At 44.9% G+C, this 16730-nt stretch overlaps 1 protein-coding gene across 2 annotated transcripts in view; it reads right to left on the reverse strand.

The window, feature by feature from the left end:
- Dtnb (dystrobrevin beta) overlaps positions 1–12436 on the reverse strand; it is a 200107-nt gene extending 187671 nt beyond the window's left edge. Inside the window, exon 1 of one of the 2 annotated variants that reach the window (XM_013119858.3) lies at positions 12243–12436. The gene's annotated coding sequence lies outside the window, so the exon portion shown is untranslated. Of the gene's footprint in view, positions 1–11965; positions 11988–12242 lie in introns of those variants that run through there. The other variant, XM_013119859.3, reaches the window with a different exon arrangement.
- Between the last annotated feature and the right edge of the window lie 4294 nt (positions 12437–16730).

Here is a 16730-nt window from a genome sequence, read left to right on the forward strand (position 1 = left end):
GGCAGCAGATAACCCACCGCCAGTCCCCCCAAGCTTTGGAGTCTATTTTGATTCCTTCAGGGCAGTCCTGAAACACTACAAATCTACCACCTAGGAACATTCTTACCCAATGGCTAATGGAGAAGGGTCACCGCTGCCTCACCCACTCTAAGATACCTGTTTCACAGTGGCTACAGCTACTCTCCCACTAACACGATGGATAATTAACCCTGTATTTGCTATCTTCTTGATCCTATCTCACATCTCTCTGCCCAACAGTTTTTCCCGGGATAAGTTCCTAAACAAAATGCTTGCATTCAAACCCTTGCCTAGAATCAGCTCCTGCAGATATCACAATACCAAGTGCATGATCCCGATTCCCTCAAGTGCAAACTTACAAAGTACAAAAACCAAGAGTGCCCCAATTCTTTCCCCAGGTGATGCTTTATGGGCATTATTATCCGCATTTCTGTCATTGGGTTTGAACAGATCAACACCCAACAGGGACCTACTACCGCCACAGCTGACCAGTTTCCCCCATTTGCCCCTGCTGTTGAGACAGGACCTTGAACATCAATGCTTGCATGAATGCAAGCACAACTCTCTACTTCCTTCCACTTGGACTCCTGGAACTCTGCCTTTTCTTAGCCACAGTCTGAAGATAACCAGTATCTCTCTATCATCCTCTTCGCATGCTGACTCTAATTTCAAACCCTGCCACTTCCTTCCCCCAATCATTCTCACACTCACCCCCCCCTTTTTCCCACTTCTACTGCCAAAGCCTTCACCCAGATTAATGAACAAATAAAATTCTATGACCTCCTGATCCCAGGAGTATCCACCCCCTTTTCCTGTAGTTCACCCAGCAGACACACAAAGAAACACGCCCGCTGACTATGTCCACATAAACCTGCCAGCTCTTCAGAGCATCCAGCCATCCTCTCAGGTCAGGAGCTTCTTCCCACAGTTAAAGACATGATGCAGACACAGTCTACAACGTGTAAAAAGAAGACAGAGTCCTAGCTGTGAGACTCAAGCAAGGTATCTTAAGTCTAAAAGTTGAAAATGCAAGTTCCTAGACAAGGCTGTTTAATATTCTTGGCCCAAAGCCAAACTGAGGGAAGAGGTTTTCACACAGAACACCAAAACAATAACTCATGAGCTAAAAAGTTTTCTAAGTTGAATGCTATCAAAATTAACTATTCTGCAAAGTTATTATGAAAAAAAGTTGAAAACAAGCAGAATAAAGACTTTCCAGACCAGTGACATGGCTCCCTGAGTAAAAGCACTGGTAGGCTAAGTTTGGTCACCAGAGTCCACATGAAATAGAAGACAAATGAACCCAAGGGCTGTCCTCTGTCATCTGCATGCACACCGTGGGACAAGTACACTCACATCACACTCACACACACATGAATGAATACTTTGTCAAAGCACAGACTTAAGAAAGGTCTTCCAAGCAAATTTTAGAAATAAAGCTTAAAACTCAGGAACAAAAACAGTACAATTAAAAAACAGCCAATGGGCCAGCAGGATAGCTCGTGGGTAAAGGAGCATATCACCAAACCTGACAACCTGAACTGGATCCCTGGAACCCACATGGTGGAAGAAGAGAGCCAGTTCCCACAAACTGTGTTTTGACCTCCACCCACACATATATACATGATAAATAAATGTTTTTAAATGGCTAAAAGGTCTAATTAGATGCCTTGCCAAAGGTGATAAAGAGTAAGTTCAAACAGTTAAAACAACAAAGAGATGCACTATGGTTATCTATTAAAAGGGATAGAATTGAAAAAGCTGACATTATAAAATTTGACAAGAATGGAGAGCAAAAGAAACTCCTACCGTTACTGGACAGGTGGATCTCTGTGAGTTTAAGCCAGCCTGTCCCACACAATGAGTTTCAGATCAATCAGAGCTACATTGTAAAGTGAGACCTTGTCTCAAAAAAAAGTATAAATAAAAATGAAAAATAAGGCTGGAGAGACGGCTCAGCTGTTAAAAACACTGACTGTGCTTTCAGAGGTCCTGAGTTCAATTTCCGGCAACCACATGGTGGTAGCTCACAACCACCTTGAATGAGATCTGGCATGCAGGCAGAAGACTGTATACACAATAAATAAATAAAATATTTTTTAATTAAATAAATAAATATTTTATCGCCAAGCAGTGGTGGCACACGCCTCTAATCCCAGCGCTCGGGAGGCAGAGGCTGGTGGGTCTCTGTAAGTTCCAGACCAGCCTGGTCTATAGAGCGAGTTCCAGGGCAGCCTGGGCTACACAGAGAAATCCTATCTCAAAAAAATAATCAAAACAATAAAAAAACAAATTCAGAAACAATATTATTGGCCTATAATATAATTACATCATTATAATATCACCTTAAGGCATAATATACTCAGCAGTGTACACAAATAGCGTTTTTAATACTTATGGAGTTGTTTGGTTACTTCTGGCTGATTCTACATCAGTCTGATCAGATCATCATCTTTGTATTTTGTATTTGATGTACAACAAGCTCATCACTCGAACAGCAGCAGCATCCATCCTGCTTTTCCTGGGTCTGTGAGGATGCATGCACTGTGACTTCACATTGCAGCTGACTGAAAATCCACTCCAAAGTGCTCTGCTATTTAGCAAGGTTCACTCCCTTCAAATCAAGTAATAATCTGAAAGCCCACTGAGCCAGGTAGAGGGGAGCAGCCATATATCCAGTGTAAGCAGACAAAGCAGGAGAGTCACCCACTCAGGCTGAGGCGTTGCCACCATCAGCTCTCATCCCCTAAGCACATTTCCCTGAGGCCTGCCATCAGACATGTCAGTGGATGGGTTACATATTAATAAAACATAACTGTTTAACCTCCTTGTTACCCTGCCTACAGCACCTTTTCCTATCTCTGCCACTTCTCAATTTTTGGAAGAAGTCACAGCTCCAAAAATAATAATAATAATAATAATAAAAGTAAAAAGTCAGAGGTGGCCTTGCCTGTAATCCTAGCACTCAGGAGGCTGAGGCAAAAGGATATTGAGTTCAAGGCCAGCCTGGAAATAAAGCAAGACACACCATGTCTTAAACAAAGATTGAGAAATCCGGACTGTAGGCCTTAGGAGCAATCAGGGCTGTGCATGTTAGAACCAGCTGAAACCACACTGAGACCTAAGATCATGAAGCAATTACTTCAGGCAGTCAGTGATGTGGCTACAGAAGCCCTTCCTCACCATTCAGCTGTGCACATTACCCTCTGCAAAACAAGCAGGAGTAGGTAAATGAGAAAGGAAAGAAATCGCCAAAACAGCGTGCCCTTGATGAGCTTCAGGGGAGAGGGCAACAAGAACCCTCCCGTCTGTTCCGTCCTAGGAAGACAATGTGCTACAGAGCTGAACGCTGTCTACAGGCGGGAGGGGGGGGGGTAAGTAATTGCCACAGCACAGACTAACGCAGAGCAGAGAAAGCTTTGGAAAGGTTTCCAGACGGCCTCTGCACTGCACTGAGTGTTAAACGCCCCCCTCCTTTGAGTTCGCTTGCTGGTTTCCTAACCTTGGCACCTCTGTCACACCGAAGCACTCGGGTATGGGGCCAGGGCGCTGGTTCAGCAGTGAAGCGCTTGCCGTGAAAGCTCTGGGATCTGAGTTCATGTGAACCCAGTTTTAATAAAATCCTAGTTCAGTGGGGTAAAGCCCTGGCCATACAACATGAAGACTGGGATTTGGACTCCCAGCCCCCACATAAATGTGACACGGGCCTGGCACCCTGCACTCATCCAAGTGCTCAGGAGGCAAAGACGGGGCTCCCGACAGCAAGCTGATCACTTGCTCGGTTAGCTAAATCAGCAAGCTCTGGATTCAGGTGGGAGACTTCAAAGAAGACACCACACATCATTCTCCAGTCCCCACATAGACATGAACACACAGACACACACCATATACCACATACATACACATAAGCAAAAAGGTAAGTAAATAAACCAGGCTTGGTGAAAAACAGTTATAATCCCAGCCCTGAAGAGGCAGGGATCTGCGCTGCTCTCTAGCCAGCCAGACTCGCCCAACCTGACAGCCTGCCAGTAAGAAAGGCTAACTCAAAAACCAAAGGGAAGGGTGCCTAAGGGAGGGTGCCTGAGGCTGTCATGTACCAGCACATGCTCACTCACACACAGCAACCATGTGCAAATAGTCTCCTGAAAAAAAAAATCTGCCACATTCCCTTATTATCCATTTGATAGACAGGCAGGTCTAAGCTGACTGCCATTAATACAGAGAAAGAAAACACACACACACACACAACACACACACATACACACCTAAAAGCATTGTGTGGAATGTCTTTAATTCCAGCACTCCAGAAGGCAGAGCAGGTGAATCTCTGTGAACTCAAGGGTAGCCTGGTCTACAGAGCTAGTTCCAGGACAGCCAGGATCATACACAGAAATACTGTCTCAAAAAAACATAAAAACAAAACAAGAAACCTAACTCCCTTGTTCATTTCAGGAAAATTCTCTAATATTCTTCCTCTAACACTTACTCTTCTCCTTCAGATTAAAAGGAGCGCCACAGAAAATAAATCCCTACATATCTTCTTGTAACAAATCTGAGAGCATTCTCTGGGTTCCAATAAGAAACATTCAGTAACAAAGTCTATAACTACCCAGAATTCTGACCAGCTGAGCTTAACCTCAACCCTGCTATGCTAACCAGCAAAGGAATCATGGGAAGTGGTTAGCACAAGGACTGGAACAACCTAACAGCCTAACATATGCCAGCTATCAGGCACTCCAACTATAGTGCAGCCCAGTTACAAAGATGTTTAGTCCAAACCTGATCATCACAGCGTTTCAGTTCTGTTTTAATTTATAGACAGTGTTATTAATACATACAGATCCAGGGGCTGGAGATGCAGCTCATTTGGAGTGCTTGACCAACATGCAGGAAATGTTTACAGTGTTAGCTAGTCCTGAGTTTCAGCATCAACACTGTACTGCTAGCACTCAGGAGACAGAGGCAGGAGGATCAGAAGTTCAAGGTCATCTCCAGCTACATAGTGAGTTTGAGGCCATATATAGGGCTGTCTCAAAAAATTTAAAACTCTACAGGTGGTAGTGACATATGTCTTCAGTCCTAGCACGTGGGAGGCAGAGGCAGGTGGATCTCTGTGACTTCAAGGCCGGCATGGTCTATAGAGCTAGTTCTAGGACAGCAGGGCTACACAAAGAAATCCTCTCTCTCAAAAAAAGAAGTAAAGAAATATATATATATATAATTATTTAGCATATATATATATAAATAATTTAACATACCGGGCAGTGTGCCACCTGCCTGCAACGCCAGCACTTGGGTAGCTAAGGCAGGACAGCCATAAATTAGGGCCAGCCTGGCTTGGACAGTGAGTTTTGGGCCTGCCGGTAATCACAAACTGAGACTATGCTCAGAAATTTTTTCAAAACAAAGGAAAAATTAAACTGTAAACATGTCTTTCAATTAACTACAACACAGAATAGTCCATCCTGTTCCTTTTAAGTTTACTTTTATGTATATGGCTGTTTTGCACATGTATTTCTGTACACCATGCACTTGCCCAGGGCCCACAGAGGCCAGAAGAGGGTATTGAATCCTTAAGACTAGGATTACAGATGGTTATGAGTTACCATGCAATGTTAGGAATCAAACTCATGTCTTCTAGATGAGGCGCCAGTGCTCTTACCCACTGAGCCATCTCTATAGCCCCAGCAGTCTAACCTATTTCTACCATACTAAAGAGAAAGAAAAAAAGATCACTTCAACAAATGCCAAAAACAAGCCACTGATAAAATCCAGCACTCAATAAAACAAGAACAGAAGAGACATCCTTAAATTGACAAGAAACATCAAAAGCCAGAACATATTATAAAACATTACAGATACTAGCCAAACACTGTAAGCATCCATTCAGGAAAGAAAAACAAAAACAAAAACTTAGTGCCCACTGTCAACTCTGGTACATAAATGGACAACAATAAGGAGAAGACAGTGGAAAGACCCTAAGATCCATTCAGATCTCTATTCAACACAGGAGACACCTCACTGCAACCTCTTTACTTCAAATAAACGAAAAAAAATGTAATATAAATCAAAAAGACAAAGCTTAAAAGAAAAACTTCTATTGGGATCAGAAACACAAGAGACATAATTATGAGCAGGATGAAGGTATAGACTTCTGGATTTTGAGTCCAGAGCCTACACCTCCTGCAGAGGAACACAATTCCAAGCAAAGGAGGGTGGAGAATGAGAGGCATCTATGCCAGACTCCCTGTTGCAGGCCAGAGACAGACTGGAGCTGAAAAGAAACTTAATATGCCCCCGTCAGTCTCTGTAGAGAATGCAGATCATGTAACGCTATGGGTTTAGAAAATGGGAAGGTGAGAGACTCATGGCTAGGAACTGAACCAGGGCACACACTTATGATCCGATCTAAGTCAGCTACCTCAGGGGCAGGACCCTTGGTCCCCAGTCTTATCTGATTCTGGACTGGGACCCCTGAAGGCCAGCTGAACACCTGAAATCCCACATACAACACACAAAAGGGTGAGCACAGAAAAAGAAATTTAAGCTGGTAGTGTTGATGGTGGTGGTGGTGGTAGTGGTGGTGCACATCTTTAATCCCAGCCATTTGAGAGGCAGAAGCAGGCAGATCTGATCTGCAAGGCCAATCTGATCTACAGAGTGAGTTCCAGTACAGCCAGAGCTACACAAAGAAATACTGTCTTGAAAAACCAAATAGGGAGACTAGAGAGATGGCTCAGTGGTGAAGAACACTAGCTACTCTTCCAGAGGTCCTGAGTTCAATTCCCAGCAACCACATGACAGCTCACAATCAACTGAAATGAGATCTGGTGCCCTCCTCTGGCCTACAGGGATACATGCAGACAGAATGCTGTATACATAATAAATAAAATCATTTTTTTAAAAAACCTATTTAAAAAAAAAAGCCAGACGTTGGTGGTGCACTCCTTTAATCCCAGCACTCAGGAGGCAGAGGCAGGCTGATCTCTGTGAGTTTGAGGCCAGCCTGGTCTACAAGAGCTAGTTCTAGGACAGGCAACAGGCTCCAAAGCTACACAGAGAAACCCTGTCTTGAAAAAATAAAAAAGAAAGAAAAAAGAAAAGAAAAAGAAAAAGACAACTCAAAGTAGAACGAATCCATGTTGCAAGATATTTGATTACACTTTGTAAAGATATGTCACTGTGACTGGTTTAATAAAAAGCTGAATGGTCAATAGTTAGGCAGGATTTTCCAGGCAAAGGATGCTAGGAAGAAGAAGGCGGAGTCCAGAGGAGACTCCAGAGACACAGAGCAAGCAACAAGGGCTTGACAAAGTAAAGGTAACTGAGCCACAAAAAGGAATGTAGATTAAAAGATAAGGGTTAATTTAAGTCATAAGAACTAGTTAGAAAGAGGCCTAAGCTATTGGCCAACCTTTCATAATTAATAAGAAGTTTCCATGGACTCACAAATCCATAAGTCAAAACTTCAAATCACATAGAGCAAAGTCATGCTAAAAGTAAGCTATCAACAGCAGTAAATGATTATTAACTCAACCCAGATACTGAGTTCACAGACAGCATGACAAGACTGATTTTACTAGTACATTTAGGGGCACTTGGACATAATGTTAAATTTATGCAAAATTGCCACTTTGGAAACTAGCTTGACAGTTTCCTATACCTCCAAACATATTTGACATGGAATATACAGCCAAACATTTATGTGATCTGGTATATTCTGATTTGTATTTTACTCCTAATTTATCCAAGTGTGTTAAAAAATAAAAACAAACAAAAAACTTGTGCCAGGAAGTGGTGGTGCACACCTTTAATCCCAGCACTCAAGAGGTAGAGGCAGGTGGATCTCTGTGAGTTCAAGGCCAGCCTGGTCTACAGAGCAAGTTCCAGGACATCCAAAACCACAGAGAGAAACCAAAACTACAGAGAGAAACCCTGTTCCAAAAAACCAAAAATAAATAAATAAATAAATGATTAATTAATTAAAACTTAAACATTTGTGTCTACAAAAAAAAACCTGCACACAGAAGATTACAAGTTTTATTCAAAGTTACCAAAAATTTTCACAAGATGAATGAATAAAAAAAAAAACCAATGGCATTTTCATTGAATGGAATATTATTTGTTGCTAAAAGTCATCAGTCCATAAACAGATATAGAAGAACCATAAATACACATTGCTAAGTCAAAAAAAAAAAAACAGGAAATATAAGAGACTAGAAACAGAGAAAAAAGTTCTCAATTTTTATTCTTTACTACACTTATTTGTGTATATGTGTGTGGGTATCCACCCACATGCTGTACTTAGTAAGTGGAGGTCAAAAGACAGCCCACGGAGAGTCAGTTCTTTTCCTCCACCATGTGGGTTCCAGGAATTGAACTCGGGTCATTGGACTGGTGACAGGTGCCTTTACCTGCTGAACCGTATTACCAGCTTGAGAAATTCTCCTGAAAACATACACACACACCTGGAGTCACTTTTTAGGAGCAATTTTTTCATATATTTATGACATTGAAGCATACATACAACTAAATACAGTGTGTGTGTCTGCCCCTGCGTGCGTGCGTGCGTGCCTGCGTGTTAAAGGAAAGCCTTAGACTGGAAGGTGTATTTGCTTTCCACTCACTGAACAATTACCATTAATGGACACTTAAATATGCTAAATACAGTACACTGCATACCAAGAAATCACACAGTGAAGATGACTCAGATAAATCCGTATGTTCCAACATTAAAAAAAAAAACTCAAAAATAATCCATCAGGAAAAAAGCTACAGAGCAACCTTGATAGTATGCCACAGAGGGAGCTGGAGATGACTCCATGGATAGTGCACTTGCTGCAGCACAAGCATAAGGATTGGAGTTCACATCTCTAGATGCAACATAGAAGCCTATAACACCAGCACTCAGGAAACAGTTACCAGAGCAAACTGACTAGCTAGACTAGCCAAATTGGCCAGCTCCAGGTTCAGCAGGAGGCTGAACTTAATAAATAAGAGAGCAATAGAGAACATCCAGTGTCAAATTTGGGCTTTCACAGGCATGCACACACATGTGCAAGGATATCCATATGCACACTCATACATACCACGTACACATAAAAGAAGTAAAATGCATAGAAAAGGGGCTGGGAAGAAAATAACAAAAACAACAAACTGGTAACTGTGGTAGAAAAAGTAGATTCCTCATTCATATAGTGAATAAAAAGAGAAAGAAAAAAGGAAGGGAGTGAGGAAGGGAGGGAGGAAGGGAAAAAGTAGGTGTGTCAAGAGGGTTTTTTGGTTTTTGTTTTGGTGTGGTTTTTTTTTTCTTCAAGACAGGGTTTCTCTGTATTGCTTTGGAGCCTGTCCTGGCACTCACTCTGTAGACCAGGCTGGCCTTGAACTCACAAAGATCCGCCTGCCTCTGCCTCCCGAGTGCTGGGATTAAAGGCGTGCGCCACTACCACCCGGCTTGGGTTTTTTTATTGTGAGTATTTTATAACCAAGTATGCATTATGAGTAGCTTGAACTACTGCAACTCCAGGAGCTGCCAGGCACTGAGACTCCAATGCAAATGATACCCCTAAAACTAGACAGCACTGGCTACTCTTCTAGAGGCCCTGAGTTCAATTCCCAGCAACCACATGGTGGCTCACAACCATCTACAGTGGAATTTGATACCCTCTTCTGGCATAAAGGCAATAAAGCACTCAAAATATATAAAATAAATAAATCTTAACTGTTTCTTTAAATAAAAAAAAACTGGACAGCATACAACCAGCACAACCAGAAACCACAGCTCTAATGCATATGTAATTTGAAATAAGTAAAATGGGGGGGTCTGTCCTCAAAGACAGGATGAGTTAACCTTCTGGTAATACAAATGTATATATTTTTATTGGAATAGGTTACAAAGTATACATGGTTTTCCTCTGTTTTTGTTTTCTTTGTAGGAGGCTTTTGTTACTGTTTCCCTTTTGATTTTATTTTCTGTTGAAACAGTGTCTCCCTATGCAACCTGCTAGCCTTAAACTCACAGTGATCAGCTCTCCTCTGCCTCCAGAAGACTGGGATTTAAAGGCGTGTGCCACCACACCCAGCAATATGTATGGTTTTTTTCAAAACATGCAACTCATCATGTAAAATCTACCCATTTTATCATATTCTAACTATGTATCAAGAGGGCACAGCAGCACACACCTGTAACCCAGCACCCATGGGCAGGAGGATGGCCACAAGTTCAAAGTCAGTCAGGGCTACATAGAGAGACCCTATCTTAAAAACAAAACAATAACAAGTTTAACCAGACATGGTGGTTCACTCAGGAGACTAAGAGGAGGATGGCCACAAATTCAATGTTAGCCTATAGCCTTGGCTACAGCATATTGAGTACCAGGCCAGCTGGGTACAGCATGACACTGCTTCAAAGGGGGGGCATTGGTTTTAAAATAAATGTAAATTAAATATCTAAAAACATTAGGAAAGCCTGAAACACGGTACCAAAAATTGCAGAGCCACGCAGGTACCCCAAAACAAAACTTTCTAGAAACTTAAAGGTTGCACCCTGAAGTGCAGATGGTAACTAAAATGAAATAAATGTGTTCCTTCAAAGCTTACTGTATATGCAACACCGAATATGGATTAATATTACTCTTAACTTTTTTAGCGGAGGAAACTGAGGATAGGATAAGTTAACAGTAAAGACATGAAATAAATGGTAAGTGGAAATCCCATGAATTCTAATATTTTAACTAAAAGCAGGAATTCTGTCTTCCAGGGAGAATTCATTGAACATAAAGACCCCACCAGCACCTCTTTGACTTCACAACCCCCTTCAGAGGCAGCTCCACTTATGTCTGATAAAAGTCCTCAGAACTCATAAAAGGTCAAGTTTTAATCTGGCAAGCAAAGTAACCCAACAAGCAGGGCAAGCCAGGGAAAGGAAACAGCAGCCTGGGGCTGGAGAGTCCAACACCCTGGAACTCCTGCCCTTACAGGACGGACCAGACATTCTCTCACCTCAGCATTCTCTCAGCCAAGACCCAAGAGGCAGAACAGAAATTGTTAAGTGTTCTTAGCAAAAAAAAAAAAAAAAAGGGCCAACGAGAGAAGGACCAGAACCGGATCTCAAGCGACCACCCAAGTACCTGGTACCCAACACACAAGAACCACGCGGAGGTAGAAGAGGGGCCACAAGTCACCAGAGTCTGCCACCCCGGCCACTGTTTTAACCTACCCAGCGCCTACAACCCTGGCTACCCAAGGCAAAGAGATAATCTGAGGACCAAAGGAAGTCCGCCCACCACCCCTAACTGTAGAGAGACCGACACGACTCCTCCATCCACTCATGCAGTGGCATCAAACGTAAGAATACTGGGATCCAGGCCACATCCTAAGAACTGAGCTTAACTCTACTTGAGAAGGCAAGATTCTTTCCCTCTCTTTAAAATGCCACTAAGACTCTTCCAACCTCTTCTCAATAGCTCCCACCGGCTTCCCTGAGTAGCCTACTTTCTCTACAAACCAAGCAACTTAGGGCTCTAATTTCCCAAGGCTGGGAAAAAAAAAAAAAAGACTAAAGAGACCTGAAGTGACCAGGACAAGAGACGTGAAATTGAGCGCTTTACATTTTATATGCATACTTTCACCACCCAACCGTCAGCACTTCAGCAGCAAATGATGGCTGGGAGTGACTGAGTCGTGACCCCGGGGGCTGACCGCGCTTGTCTCCTGCTCCGTAGCTAATCAATAAACGCTTTGCAGAAAATGCTGGACGGTCTCCCTGATTCCCCAAGGCCTGGCACGGGGAATGTAACCGTAAGCATTCGTCAGCTGCATCCTCCCTCTTCTCGGGACTCCGTGCCCATCAAGGGTGACCTGGGTGGACAGGTTCGTCCACCGGGAGACACTGAGGGGGTGATCTGGAATGAATTCCCTTCCCTCTGCCAGGGCCTGCCTGCCTCACCTGCCCTCTGCCAGGACCTGCCGCCTTCGCCCCCTTCAGCACCTAACGCGGAGCCTCCTCCCCGCGGCGAGCCGGGCTCCGGCTGCAGCAGCAGGCGCGCGCAGCCCGGCTCTGCGCCCCGCCGTCACCGTGCGCGCGGGTGGCCCGAGGACCCCCCCCTCCCGCCCCCTCCCCGGCCCGGCGTGCTGTCTCCCAAGGGTCGCAGCTCCACGGCCGCGCGCTCCGCCACCCCGCCCGCTCCCTTCTCGCTCCCCCAGCCCGGACGGAGGACTCCCACCTGGCTCACTTCCCGGCCGGAGCTGAGGGGGCGTCGCGTGGCTCTCCGGCGGCCGCAGCCTCCTCCGGCCCGGCCCCCTCGGCTTGAGGCGGCTGAAGCAGCTGCAGCGGCTGAGGCGACGGCGCCCACTCAGGCCCCGGAGCCGCCCCCACGGCGAACGTTCCCGGCGCCGGCTCGCGCCGCTTCCCCGCCCGGCACGCGCAGCGAGCCCGCCCCCCGGCGCGAGGGCGCGAGGGCGCGAGGGCGAGGGCGGGTGCGCGCGGAGGGCCGGCGGGCGGGCGGGCGGGCGCGCGGAGGGGCGGGGCTTCCGCCGCGAGAGGGGGCGGGGAGGCGGCCGAGTGCCCTCCCGCGGGTTCGCGCGCCCCCTCCGGGCCTCTGCGGTGCGCGGGCGGCGGAGGCGGAGGCGCGCTTCCACTCCACAGGTAGCTGCCCGGCGGCTGGATGCTGCGCCGACGTGACTGCACCGTAAGGAATGCAAAGAAACACCCGGTGAATGATTCACCCGCGCCTCGAGCGCGGGCTCCTGCCCCGGGGGACTTTCCACATTGACTCAGCAGGCTCGCTGAGCACTGACTCCGTGTCTGGTGCGCCGTGGACATGGTCTGGGTCACCCTGGTCCCCAGGAGCGCGTAACTTAGGGGGAAGAGTAGCCTTGCGACGACCGAGTCCGGTCACCTGCGCAAAGCCAAGCCACAGCCGGATGCTGTGAGAGGATGAGGGGGAACAGATTACTTCCGCTTAGCTGCGCAGTAGTTCCTGAAAGTGGGAACGTTTAGGCATGTTAAAACAGCTTGAGCAAAGGAGCAGGGGGTGACAAAGTCTTACCTGCCAGCTCATACTGCCATTTTTTAATGGATTTTTTTATGGTATGTGTATAAGTGTTTGGCCTACAAGTAGGTGTGTTCACCACGCATGTGCGGGCGTATTGGACCCCCTGGAACTGTGAACTGCCTGCGGGTGCTGGAAAATCAAACCCAGGCCCTCTAATAACATCAAAGTGTTCCTAACTCCAGCCCCTCATATGTTTGTTGGTTGGTTTTTTTTGTTTGTTTGTTTGTTTGTTTGTTTCAAGATAAGGTTTCTTAGTGTAACAGCCCAATCAGTCCTCTTTGGAGATCAGGCTGGCCTTGAACTTCCAGAAATCCACCTTCTGTCTCCTGGGATTAAAGGTATGCTGTTCTTTAGAAACAGCCAAGTCTTTTTTTAATGACCCAAAAGGTCATTTTCCCCCTCAGCATTACTTAAGACAACAGTATGGTCCGATGGACTATTGGTGAATGTGCTTGAGAGACGGGAAGCAACTCCAAGCCTGTGCGCTTTGAGATGCTTTTTGTAGCGTTCTGGCACCTTATGGGAAGGCAGATCGTGCCACCTGCTGCGATCAGACTGGCAGCCTGCCTCTAGAACACCCTCTTCCTCCTCTCACTCTATTTTAAACTCCTATGGTGAGGCAGTGCCCATAAAACTTTAAGTAAATTTTTTTTGAAGGAAGGGGATACATCACTTTTCACACAAGAATCGTGTGACTATTTTGCATGTTGGAGACTCACTTGTTGCTGGGTGGTGACTGCTCTGTGTTAAGATACTCAAACTATAGATAAGATACATTTAGTTTCTTCTCTTACCATTTATTGAGCTCCTACTATGGGGAAGACACTGAAAGGGTAAAAACATTGACTCTGTTGGAAAAAAAGGTGGAGAATTTAACTTGAAGCTGTAGACGCACAGCATGTTGTCTGGCTTATATTCCTAGCACTCAGGAGGCTGAGGCAGAAGGATCACCCTGAGTGTGAGGCCACTGTGACCCTTATAAAGTGAATTCCTGGTCATCCTGGGCAGATTGAACCACTGTCAAAAATAAAAATAAACAATCAAATGTTGCCTGGCATCTTCTTCCACATTACAATATTATAAACTTCTTCAGAGACTTACTAATTTATAGCTTTTGTCACTTGAGATTAATGGCCTCACACCACTTTTCAAACGTATTATTTCTCATATTTCAAGATTACCCGTGTCTCTTTCCTACTTGTCTTCTTCCTACGTTATCTATAGTGTTCAAGCCTTTCTTGTCCTGAGAAGGACGATTCTGCTTCAGCTACTGCTCCTTCTGTATCCTCTTTCATAAATGTCTTAAAAGTCCTCCACACACACCTCTCCCCCTTCTGCAGCCTCCCCACCCATAGCTGTGGCTACCACATCCATGACTGATTTCATCTTAAATGCCACCATCCATTTTTGAGTCCTTATATCACTAGGATCTCCGGTGGCGTTTGACAGCACACGTGTTATGCTCTAACACCCTCAGCTTTGTGCCGCACCTCTACTTTGTCTTCCTTTTCTCCCATATGGATGGCTCCTAGTGAATTCTAACTTGTAAAACCAAAGGCCTTGTGGAGGTGGCAAATTCCTTTAATCCCAGCACTCAGGAAGCAGAAGCAGGTGGATCTATGGGAGTTTGAGGCCAGCCTGGTCTATAGAGTGAGTTCCAGGACAGCCAGAACTGTTACACAAAGAAACCCTGTCTTGGAAAAACAAAACAAAAATACAAGCAAAAATGTTTCTTGCTTGAAGTTTTTCTTTGTAGGGTACTTTGTCATGAAAACTGTTAACCAGAATGCTTGGTATCAAACTTCTAAGAGAAACACACAAACCCAGGCAAACCTCATGCAGCATTTTGTAGAAATGCATGGAAAAAAATGCAAGCAAAGGATCTTATACACCATCTGTCCATCAAGTTTGTCAAATATCAGCACCATTAAAAAAAAAAAAAACAGGCCAGGCGGTGGTGGCGCACGCATTTAATCCCAGCACTCAGGAGGCAGAGGCAGGCGGATCTCTGTGAGTTCCAGACCAGCCTGGTCTACAAGAGTTAGTTCCAGGACAACCCCCAAAGCCACAGAGAAACCCCGCCTCGGGGAAAAAAAAAAAAGAATCAGGTATTGACAGAATTTGGTTGCAGTTAGTCCTCTCTGGCTTGTAGGTGGCCATCACCATGATTTTCCTCCTGTGTGTCTGTGTCCCTCTTGTGAAAACAATAGTCATGTTTGATAGAGCCCACCACTAATAACCTCGTTTTAGGTTAATCATCCCTTTAAAGGCCTTCAAATACACTCACACTCTGAGGTACCTGGAGTTAGGATCTCAGCAACCTAGGTGCAAAAGCTAAAACTATAAACTTCTTGGAAGAAAATGTAGGTGTATCCCATTACCTTGGGTCTAGTAAAGCCTTCTTGGATGCAACACCCAAAACACAAACAAAGTCCTAGTCCAGTTCTCCATGGCTGTGATTTTTTTTTATCTGACCTAGAACAACTTGGGAAAGGAAAGGGTTAATTTCATCTGACACTCCCAGGCAACAACCCACCACTAAGGAATTTCAGGGCAGGAGTTTGACCCTGGAGGCAGGAGCTGAGGGCAGACCATGCTTACTGGCTTGCTGTCCCTAGCTTGCTAAACCTGACTTCTTGTACACACTTAGGACCACCTGCCCAAGGATAGCACTGCCCACAGTACACTCGGTCCCCCCACATTAATCATTAATATTTCCTGAAGGTCACTCTAAAGGAAGAACCCCTGTTGAGGTTCCTCTTCCCAGAAGATTCTAACTTGTGTCTAGTTGGGGAAAAAAAAAACCAGCACACTGGGCTAGACAGTACCCTGTCATCACATACAGCATACACGTATTGAAATATGCTCAGTCATTTTAAGTGTGTGCAGTTGTTCCATTAATTGAAGTTTTTGAAAGTGTTTAAGGAGATAAAAATATTAGCTATCCTATTTTTCATTACACACCATATATGCATTTGTCAAATTGTCCCATGGCACCCCGTAGATACATATTACTATAATAACACATGTGTGTTTTGTTGCCTGTGCACATGTGTGGAGGCCAGAGGGCAACCTCAGGAGCTATCCATCTTGTTTTTTTGTTTTGTTTTTTTAAGACGAGTTCCCTCACTGGCCTGGGACTTGCTGAGTAGGCTAGGCTTGGCCCAACAGCAAGCCCCAGGCTCCACCCATCTCCAGCTCTGCAACCCTGGAATTACAAGTGCACCCCACATACTCAGCCCCCGTGCTTCACTGACAGCCTTCTCTGCCGCCTCCAAGTACAGTGGTCTTGAGACACTGTTCTGTGTCTTGTAAAATGGCATATGTGTTGCAGATCTTGTGTGAACTGTTTTGTTGTTTGTTTTGTTTTGAGGTAGTGTCTCTATGTAGCTCTATCTAGCCTTGAACTCCTGAACTTGGAGCTTCCGCCTCCTCAGTGATGGGATTGCCAATGTGAGGCGCCTACCGTGTTGCCTACTAACGATCATCAGGGCTATTATTCACAATAAAGCATGTGTAGTTTGTGACTCTGAGGAAAAAATATTAGAAGAGGTTGTCTCTGGGTGGTAAGATTAAGAGTTTTACATTTTCCTTGTATTTATATTTTCAAAATTGTCTTAATGGAAGAGATACTTTTTTGAAAGTAGTAAAAATACT

The sequence above is a fragment of the Mesocricetus auratus genome, unplaced genomic scaffold, assembly GCF_017639785.1.
Source record: "Mesocricetus auratus isolate SY011 unplaced genomic scaffold, BCM_Maur_2.0 Super-Scaffold_100024, whole genome shotgun sequence".
Lineage (NCBI taxonomy): Eukaryota > Metazoa > Chordata > Mammalia > Rodentia > Cricetidae > Mesocricetus > Mesocricetus auratus.